The following is a 10,552-nucleotide window of genomic DNA, read 5'->3' as shown; positions in this document are numbered from 1 at the left end:
GACCGCGGGTGGGCATGGACGGACCCCGGTGGGCATGGACGGGCCGCGGGTGCGATGCCGCGGACAAAGCTTGACTAAACTCCGTCAGGCGCCAGCATCGTGATCTCGGACGTCAGCGTAAGTGTCGGCGCTGCCTCCCTCCTCCCGTGGGGTCAGACCAACGGGGACTGCCGTGACCCCACTTCACAGCCGGGGAAAGCAAGGGTGGGATCGCGCTGTTGGGCTGAGCGCCCAGCAGAGCGCTGGCGGCGGTCAGGCCCCTCCAAGGGTCCCCTGCCTCCTCCCTGGAAACCCGACCGCTGCCTGTCCTGCCTCCTCGCCTCTCCATCCTCCCAGCAAACCTGGTGTCTGTGGTTTCCAGGACCACAGGTGATGCAAGATGATGGCTTCATTGCTGGGACCTCCTCCCCAGCTCCCCGGGGACTGAAGCAGCCTGACTGGTGCCTCTGGGGGGTGGAGGTACCAAACTGTTCACCTAGGAGTGGGGCCTAGCCCCAGGGACTCCACCAGGCACAGGCAGAAGGGAAAGGTGTTTTCTCACTCCAAACCAGAGGACGCATGTGCTGTCAGGAACCAGGATGCTGGGTCACTCAGGCAGGCCACTCCCGGCTCTAGTATCCAGGTTCTGGGCACTGACGGTAGCAATCACATAGGTGCTCTGTGAACGAACATTGTGGACAAAACCAAGTGTTGGTGGGACTAGATAATGCTGGGGTCCTGGAAGTCCCAGCCACTGTTGGGCACCATCTGGTGAAACTAAGCATAAGCTTAACCCGTGGCCCAGAGACTCCACTCCTGGATGTGTGGCCAGGAGAAGCGAAAGCACATACCCACTAAAAACACACACAAGCATGTGCATAACTCAGATAAATCACACATCATCCGAATGAAAACCTTTTGTGCTTAGTAGAACACCATCAAGAAGACAAAAAGACAACTCACAGAACGGGGAAAGAATAGTATCTTCATAGCAGGTACCTGGCATGGGACTCGTGTCTAGTATGTGTAAAGAACTCTCACAACTCAACGACTTAAAAATAGCCCAACAGGGAAATAAGCCAAGGGTCTAACAGACGGTTCTCCAAAGAAGAAAAAGAAACAGTCGATGAGCTCCTGAGAAGGTGCTCTTTGTCATTAGCCATCGGGGAATGCAGATTCAAAGCACAACAAGCTGTTGTTGTACACCTGCTAAGGTGTCTAGAAGCAACAAGAGAGAAGATACCAAGTGTTGGAGAGGATGTGCAGAAACTGGGACGCAAGTAGGCAAGTAAGCAGGCAGCGGGCGGGGGGCAGGGAGAGCAGGCTCCCCGCTGAGCAGAGAACCCGACTCGGGGCTCGATCCCAGGATGCTGAGACCATGACCTGAGCCAAAGGCAGAAGCTTAACCCACTGAGCCACCCAGGCGCCCTAGGGCAGTTGCTTTTTAAAACAGTCCGGCAGGGCACCTGGGTGGCTCAGTGGGTTAAGCCGCTGCCTTCGGCTCAGGTCATGATCTCAGGGTCCTGGGATCGAGCCCCGCATCGGGCTCTCTGCTCAGCGGGGAGCCTGCTTCCCTCTCTCTCTCTCTGCCTGCCTCTCCATCTACTTGTGATTTCTCTCTGTCAAATAAATAAATAAAATCTTTAAAAAAAAAATAAAACAGTCTGGCAGTTCCTCGAAGATTAGGCATGAAGTCATCATATGACCCGGCAGTTTCGCTCCCATTAAATGCCTAAGAGAAATGAAAACGTGTCCACACAAAAACGTGTACATGGAGCAGCATTTTCCATAAGTGCCCCAACGTGGAAACAATAAAAATATCCAGGAACAGATGATGAGGTAGTCACACACGGGAACGTCGCTCAGCCGCGGACAGGAGTGAGACGTCCACCTGTGCTGCCCCGGGGAAGAACCCCGAGCCCACGACACCCGGGGAGGGAACCAGACACAGAAGGCCACACGGGGTGTGAGTCCACGTGGGTGACACGTCCAGAGTCTGCTTCTCCCTCTGCCCCTCCCTGCACTTACTCTCTTTTTTTGACAAATAAATAAAATCTTTAAAAACAAACAAAAAACCCACTGAGCTGTACATTTAAAGGGGTATATTTCATGGTATGTAAATCATATCTTCTGAGATAATAACAAATATACGGAGAGGCGTCTGTCCACAGGTCCTGTGTAGAGCCCCTACAACTCTGGAATTTCCTAAGTGATAAAAGCGTTAGGAACATCTTCTGTTCTACCATTGGGTCTCTGTCCTCAGTTCCTGACACTGAGCTCCTAGATCCCTTGGCATTTCCTGGGTGACAGAAGTGTCTTTCATTCTAATGAGATGACCTCTTGGGCTGCTGGATAGGAGCAGGTCACCAGAGAGACCATGATTAGAAGCTTGGAGCTGTTGGGGGGTGCCCGGCCCGCTCAGTTGCTGGAGCGTGTGACTCTTGATCTTGGGATTGTACGCTTGAGCCTCACGTTGGGTGTAGAGATTGCTTTAACAATAAAAACTTTAAAAAAACAAACAAACAAAAAAAGCTTGGAACTCTCAGCCTGGCTCACATCCTCCCCAGGGGATGGAGAAAGGCTGGAGATTGAGTTAATGATCTGTCTTGGCTGCACGTCGAAAAGTGTCGAAACTTGCATAAAGGCAGCAGGTTTGGGAAACGTGGAGGTGCTGGGAGGGCCGCGCCCCCGGGGAGGAGACGGAGCTCCGCGCCCCTCACCTGGCCTGGCCGCAGGCACCTCTCCCACCTGGATGTTCGTCGGTATCCTTTATCATATCCTTTTATAATAAGCCAATAAACAGCAAGTAAAACCGCGTTCCGGAGTTCTAGCAGCTGCTCCAGAAAACTAATCGCACCCAAGAAGGGGATTGTGAGAACCTCTGATGTACAGCGGGTTAGCCGAGAGCCCCGACTGGGGACTGGTGTCTGAAGGGAGAGGCAGCCAATGGCAGGGAGCCCTGAACTTGCAGGGTCCACTGTAGACAATGCCAGAGCGGAGTTAGGTTGTAGGGCTCTCGGCTGATGTCATGTCTGGGCTCAGACTGTCCTCAGTGTGATGTGTGAGTGCAAAGGAGACACCCACGGGAGAAGGGGAGTTGTCCTGGGCACATTCCCATCGCTGTTATCATTTTAAAAGGTGGGGGCCACACGGGGAGAAGTGGTTCCTTGTTTGAGTCTTGCCTATTCCCAACCCCTCCCTATGTTAGGCGAGGCTGAAATTCTTCTAACTGCAGGAAGTCGGTTCCTGCCCCATGCTCTGCTCTGGCCAGTAGGGTGGGAGCAGGTGCTCCCCAGCGGGCCGGGGAGGAGCACGACGCCCGCCGTCGCCTGGCCCCAGGAGGGTTTGAACAATCCCACTTGGAGCCAGCAACGTGCCGAAGTCAGCCCGCACTGGCTCATAAGGGCCGATTGCTAAACACGTAGGCATTTGGTGGCCTGGGTTTTAGACACAGCTGGTGTTGGAAAGTCAGTCACAGAAAAGTACACTTAAATAAGTCCTCTTGCGAACACACGTGGTCAATACCCAGAACTCCATGCTCGCATTGGTCTCACCGGCCTCTCGGTGTCACTGATGGCACTCTGGGCTTGCTTCAGATTATATAGATAGAAATAGGTTCTATTTTCAGGTTATTTACGTCAATTGTGTCAGTACTGTCCCCTACAGATTTGTATCTTGAAGCCTAAGCCCCGGTGTGTTGAGATTCGGAGGTAGGGCTTTGGGGCGTGATTAGGTCATGAAGGTAGAGTCCTCCCGTGTGGGGTTGGTGTGCTCGTAACAGCTGACCCCAGACGGCTCTCTCACCCCTTCCGCCACCTGTGGACACAGAGAAGAGACAGCTGCCTGTGAACCGGGAAGCAGGTCCTCACCGGACACCAAATCTGCCAGCACCTTGAACTTGGACTTCCCAGCCTCCAGAACTGTGAGACGTAGATGCCTACTGTCTGCGGCCTCCCTGGCTATGGTATTTTTGCCACAGCAGCCCAAAGGGGCCAAGACACTGTGTAACGGTCCACCGCTGAACACCTCTTTCCAACTCTGCCCTCATCTGTCATAATGGTCATTGAGATCAGCCCCCATGGGAGTATTTACACCCCAGAAACTGGCAAAGGTGACCAACACCTCCACCCCCCTCCCCTCCCCTGAGATGTAATTGAACATTTAGCAGCACACCCTGAGGGGAAGACACGCGGGACAACCCGAAGCTTGGAACCAGGACCGGCTAAGGTGAGGTTCGCTCTGTGGATGCCCCGCAGACCTGAAGATGGGGAGAGATGATCATCGTCAAAGGTGGTTACACAGCGGCATCACCACACTTGCTGACTGATGCAGGCGTCCGCGTTATTGGACGGAAGAGCTGCAGAGCAGCGAAGCCGAGGGCAGAAGAGTCTGTTGATGGGGACATGGTTACCAAAGAGCCCAACAGTGCCCGGGAGCAGGGAGACGGAGAAGACACCTGGGTCCAAATCCGTGGGGTTCTGGCTAATTGGCCGCACCTCTCTAAGCCTTTGCTACCAAGAGCAAATGAAAGGACCCTCACCCACTGTCCTGAGGATCCAAGTAGAAGAACACACGTGGGGTGTAGCACAGGCCCTCTGGGAACGCTCCTGCAAGAAGACCCCTGGTGGCCTTGCGCAGCTCAGCTTCTGTTACCGCCCACCTCCAATCACACCAGCTTTCTCTCCGCTCCTCCCCCGTGCGAAGTTTGTTCTGACCCTTCTCTTCGTCCTGACCTCTGCCTGGTCGTGTCCCCAGAACTTCCCTTGGCTGTGAATCTGTCCTCCATCTCTGCTCGTTGCCCAAGTCAGTGCACAGTAGACGCTCAGTGTGGTGGTGGTGAACCGGGGACGAGCCGGCGGCAGGAGGGAGCGAGGGGCCGGTGGCGCGTGGACAGACGGGCTGTTTGTGGATGAGAGAACTGATTCAGGGCTGGAGCTGGAATCGATCACAGGTGCCCAAACCTCTGGCCGGGATGCCACGTGGGTGCTCCAAGACGAGAGCAAGAACATCTCAGAGAAGAGCCACGCCATCTCTGAGCCTGGCTCCCGCTGCTCTCTGCTGGCCGGCCGGGACACGGCAGGCAGCCCGCCCGCCAGAACCCTTGCCAGAATCGGCCGTTGGCAAAACCATCATTCTTCAGTACACTCGGGGGTCACAAGTCCGACTAGGGCAAACCCAGGCACGGGCAAGGCTGGTTCCTTCTGGGGGCCCCGGGGAGACCCATCCCCTGCCTTTTCCAGCTTCCAGAGGTGCCGCATCCTGGGCCCACAGCCCCCGCTCCTTCCTCACAGTCAGCAGCGCGGGGTCGTCGCATCTCTTGGACTCCCATCTTCTGCCCCCCTCTGTGTGGTCCTCGTGAGGACACTGTCCTCGCTCCCCACTGGTAGCCCAGGACCATCCCCATCTCCGAGTCCTTATTAATAAAATCCCTTTTGCCATGTGAGGTGACATATCCATGGGTCCCAGAAATTAGGACTTGGACATCTTTATGGCAGGTTTAAAAAAATATTTTGTTTATTTATTTATTTATTTAGAGAGAGAGAGAGAGCCAGCGAGCGAGGAGGGAGGGGCAGAGAGAGAAAGAGAGAATGAGAATCCCACGTAGGCTTGTGCTGAGCGCGGAGCCTGATGCAGGCATCAATCTCACCACCCCGGGATCATGACCGAAGTTGAATCAAGAGTCAGATGCTTCACCAACTAACCCCCCTGGGCACCCCTAGTTTGGTCAGTTGTTTGTGGTTGTGTAAGTATATCACACTCACAATAAACCACACTTCCATCACCCCAAAGTTCTCTGCCCTTTAGAGTGGACCCTCCCCACATCCCCGCCCTCAGGCCGTCCCTGACAAGCTTTTCTGTTGATATTGTTCGTGTTCTTTGAATTCCATAGCATGGAAGCTCACGGTATGCGATGGTTTGAGTCTGGCTTCTCTTATGTGGTATAACGTCCCCGAATCGCATCCAAGTTGTGGGCACCCGCAGTTCCTCTCTCACCGTCGTTGGATGGACATGCCGCCATGTTGGTTTTTTAGCCTGTCTGTCTATGGACAGGTACTTAAACCGTGTCCACTTTGGGGCTATTATCAATGAAGGTGCCATGATCATTGGCACACTGCTCAGTGTTGGGAAACACGTTTTCATTTCTCTTGGGTAAATACCCAAGAGTGACATTGCTGGCACTCATGGTAAATGCATCTTTGACTTTGAAACAAACTGCTAAACCATTTCCCAAAGTGGTTGCACCATTTTGGGCTTATTCCAGCCACGCCTGCAAGTTCCAGCCACCGTGCATCTTTGCCAACAAATGGTGTCCACAGGTCTTTATGTGTACTCTTTCTAATAGACCGCGATATCCCATTGGGGAACGTTTCCTTAATGACTAATTATGACAAATATCTTTCTGTGCTTGTTGCATATTCATAATCTTCCTTGATAAAGTATCTGTTGTTCAAATCTATTTACCTGTTTTAGAAATTGGTTGGCTTCTGTTCCTACTGTTTCTTAGTATTTTTTTAATTTGTCACATACATGTATTGCAAGTACTTTCCCCAGGTGGTGCTTGCCTTATCTTTTTTTTTTTTTTTTTATATTTATTTGACAGAGAGAGATCACAAGTAGGCAGAGAGGCAGGCAGAGAGAGAGAGAGAGGAGGAAGCAGGCTCCCTGCTGAGCAGAGAGCCCGAGGCGGGGCTTGATCCCAGGACCCTGAGATCACGACCTGAGCTGAAGGCAGCGGCTTAACCACTGAGCCACCCAGGTGCCCTCTTTTTTTTTTTTAATATTTTCTTGAAAATATATTTTTAAAAAATTTTGGTGAAGTCTATCTTCTTGCTTTCAAAAAAAAAAGGTTCATGGATTTTGTATCCTATCAAAAAAAAATCTGAGCCTAACAAAAGTCATAAAAACTTTCTCCTATGTTTTCCTCCAGAAGTTTTAAACTTTTAGCCTTTATATTTAGGTCTGTGATCCATTCTGGGTCCTTGTTGTGGATGTACATTAAGAGTAAGGACAGGGTGGCTGGCTGAGTCAGTTGGCAGAGCACACGTCTCGGGGTCATGAGTTTGAGCCCCATGGTGGGTGAAGAGATTACTAAAAAAATAAAATAAACTTTAAAAAAACTTTCAGGTAGCCCTTCAATCTTGTTCTTTTAAAATTTGTTTTGGGGGCGCCTGGGTGGCTCAGTGGGTTAAAGCCTCTGCCTTCGGCTCAGGTCATGATCCCAGGGTCCTGGGATCGAGCCCCGCATTGGGCTCCCTGCTTCCCACTCTCTCTCTCTCTCTGCTTGCTTCTCCGCCTACTTGTGATCTCTGTCAAATAAATAAATAAAATCTTTAAAAAAAGAAATAAAATTTGTTTTGGTTACATCCTTTTACGTTTATACAATCTACGCCTTTATATTTAAAGGACAACCTAGAGTTGCGGCCGTGCTGACAGTTTCTGCCTCTTGCCTAGTGTTTAGACCTTTACATTTAGTAGAAATGGGGTCATGGCCAGGTTTAAAGCGCTCACCCTGCTGTCTGCTGCTTGTCTCTTTTGTGTTTTGTGATCCTTTCCCTCATGATTGCCTTATTTTAGATGGACTACTTTAAAGATGGTTCCATTTTTTACCTGGAATTGTTTTATTAAATTTATGGATGCTCGGTTTATTTTAGGTGATATTCCTAGGGCTGCAGCATACTAGTTCATACTTTCTGGAAGCCCCTCACCACAGTACATTTGTTATCTGCTTCCCATTATGTACTGTTGTTTTACTTTAAATATTCTCTGAAATAAATCTCACAATACATTGTTATTACGGTTTTTTATTTAAAGAGTCAATTATCAGGGTGCCTGGGTGGCTCAGTTGGTTAAGAGCCTGCCTTTGGCTCAGGTCATGGTTTCAGGGTCCTGGGATGGAGTCCCGCATGGGGCTCCCTGCTCAGTGGGGAGTCTGCTTCCTCCTCTCTCTGCCTACTGTTCCCCTTGCTCATGCTCTCTCTCTCTCAAATAAAAAAAATCTTTACAAAAATAAAAAAGGTCAGTTATGGGGACACCTGGGTGGCTCAGTCGGTAGGGCATCTGACTCTTGGTTCCAGCTCTGGTCGTGACCTCAGGCCGGTGAGGCTGAGTCCGGTCTGGGATCTGCACTCAGCGTGGGGTCTGCTTCAGACTCCCTCTCCCTCCCCCTCTTGCTTATGAACATTCTCTCTCCCTCTTTCTAAAAGGGGGGGGGGGATGAGTCAATTATCCTTTAAGGAGATTAAGATAAAAATTATATTTACCACATTTTATTTTTTAAAGATTTTATTTGTTTTTATTTATTTGACAGACGGAGATCACAAGCAGGCAGAGGCAGGCAGAGAGAGAGGAGGAAGCAGGCTCCCGGCCGAGCAGAGAGCCTGATGAGGGGCTCGATCCCAGGACCCTGAGATCATGACCTGAGCCGAAGGCAGAGTCTTCAACCCACTGAGCCACCCAGGCGCCCCTATTTACCACATTTTAAACATTTCTTGTGCTCTGGCTGCTCCAGAAGTGCCACCAGGGCTTGGAGGCCGCCACCAACGACCGGGTAACCTGAAGCTCTGCCCTTCCCATGCCTTCCTACTTTGACCGCGACAATGCGCCTTCGAAGAACTTGGCCACGTATTTTCTTCCCCAGTCTCACGAGGAGAGGGACAGCCGAGGAGGTGGCTGGATCTTCCTTCAGGACATCAAGAGAGCACACCGAGCACAGGGAGGTTGGCTGGAGCCGTGGAGTGGGCGCTCCGTGTGGGAAAGAGCGTGGGTCCGTCACTGCTGGGACTGCACAGACCAGCCCCCTCTGCGGGACTTCATCGGGGCTCTGTACCTGAAGGCCCGGGCGACCCTGTAACCAATGCGCATAAGGTGGCAGCTCCTGGACCCAGCACGGCGGAGTCTCTCCCTGCCCAGCACGCCCTGGGAAACAGTGGTAGCCGGTCTAAGCCTCAGGCTGCCCTCCCACAGCCTCCGGCGTGGTTTCCCTGGTCACCGAGGCAGGCCCCGCACATTGGGGTCACCTCTGCTTCGTCTGTAAGTTGTACCAAAACGTCGACTTACCTTCCTTCCTTTGTACCACGCCTTCAAAATAAAGTGATTTGGTACCTTCCCAAAAGCAATCACAAAAACATTTCGTGGGCTCTTCATTCCTTTTTTTTCTTTTTAAGAAAGATTGACAGACAGAGATCACAAGTAGGCAGAGAGGCAGGCAGAGAGAGAGGAGGAAGCAGGCTCCCCGCGGAGCAGAGAGCCCGATGCGGGGCCCGATTCCAGGACCCTGGGATCATGACCTGAGCCCAAGGCAGAGGCTTTAACCCACTGAGCCACCCAGGCGCCCCTCACTTACTTCTTTTTTAAAAAAAGATTTAATTTTCTTGGGGACGCCTAGTGGCTGAGTAGGTGAAGCTTGGCCTTGGGCTCAGGTCATGATATCAGGGTCCTGGGATGGAGCCCTGTGTTGGGCTCGCTGCTCAGAAGAGCCAGCCTGCTTCTCCCTCTCTCTCTGCCTGCCTCTCTGCCTACTTATGGTCTGTCTAATAAATAAATAAAATCTTTTAAAAATTTTTTTAAAAAAGATTTTATATTTTTATTGACTTGAGAGAGACAGAGCAAGAGAACAAGCAGGGGGAAGGGGCAGAGGCAGAGGGAGAAGCAGACTCCCCGCGGGACTCCACCAGAGGACCCCGGGATCATGACCTGAGCCAAAGGCAGAGGCGGCACCGATGCAGCCCCCCAGGCGCCCCATCCGTTCTGCCCGCACCTGAACTTCGCATCAGCAGAACCGGGTCGTGCACACCCCTTTGCATGCGGCGTATTTCGTCCCGTGTCTTGTCTGTGCGGCCCGCCCGGGCTGCTCCGTGGGATGGTCACCTGCCGCTTCCACCGCTGCGCACTGACCCCGCAGGACGACCACAAGCGGCGCGTCCCTTTTCTGTCCACGGACGTGTGGGTCGTTTGGGTCTCGGGCTCCTGCGAACGCAGCTGCCGTGAGCTCGTACCCAGGGGCTGGTGCGGGCGTTTCTGCGATCTCGTCGCGAGCGGCGGGGAGACTCCGGGTCACAGGGCGTCCACGCGTCACCTTTGAAACATGCAGCCGGGGTTCCTGCCTGGCTCAGTCCCGGGGGCGCGCCGCTCTTGGTCTCCAGGTCGAGTTCGAGCCCGGCACTGGACATGGAGCCCACTTTTTAGAGTCAGTAAATCCAGAGGACACACAGCGCAGCCGCGGGCTCGGTCTGCGGAGCTCGCCAAGCCCCGGGGCCCGGGCGCTTGCGTCCCGCATCCGGGCAGGGTTTGCTTTAAAGCCGGAGGGACAAACTCCAACGCCGCCCGAGCCCGGATCGCGGTCTAGCGTTCCCACCTGGAGCGCCAGAGAACCCCGGTTGTCCCACGTCGCCCGCGCACTGGAGACAGCGTTGTCACACCCGCGTCCGCTGTGCACTGGTGACAGCGTTGTCACATCCGCGTCGCCCGTGCACTGGTGACAGCGTTGTCACACCCGCGTCCCCTGCGCACTGGTGACAGCGTTGTCACACCCGCGTCCCCTGGGCACTGGTGACAGCGTTGTCACACCCGCGTC

Source organism: Mustela nigripes, chromosome 2 (assembly GCF_022355385.1).
Source record: "Mustela nigripes isolate SB6536 chromosome 2, MUSNIG.SB6536, whole genome shotgun sequence".
Lineage (NCBI taxonomy): Eukaryota > Metazoa > Chordata > Mammalia > Carnivora > Mustelidae > Mustela > Mustela nigripes.
The sequence above is the reverse complement of the archived record's forward strand: the minus strand, read 5'-3'. Positions refer to the sequence as shown.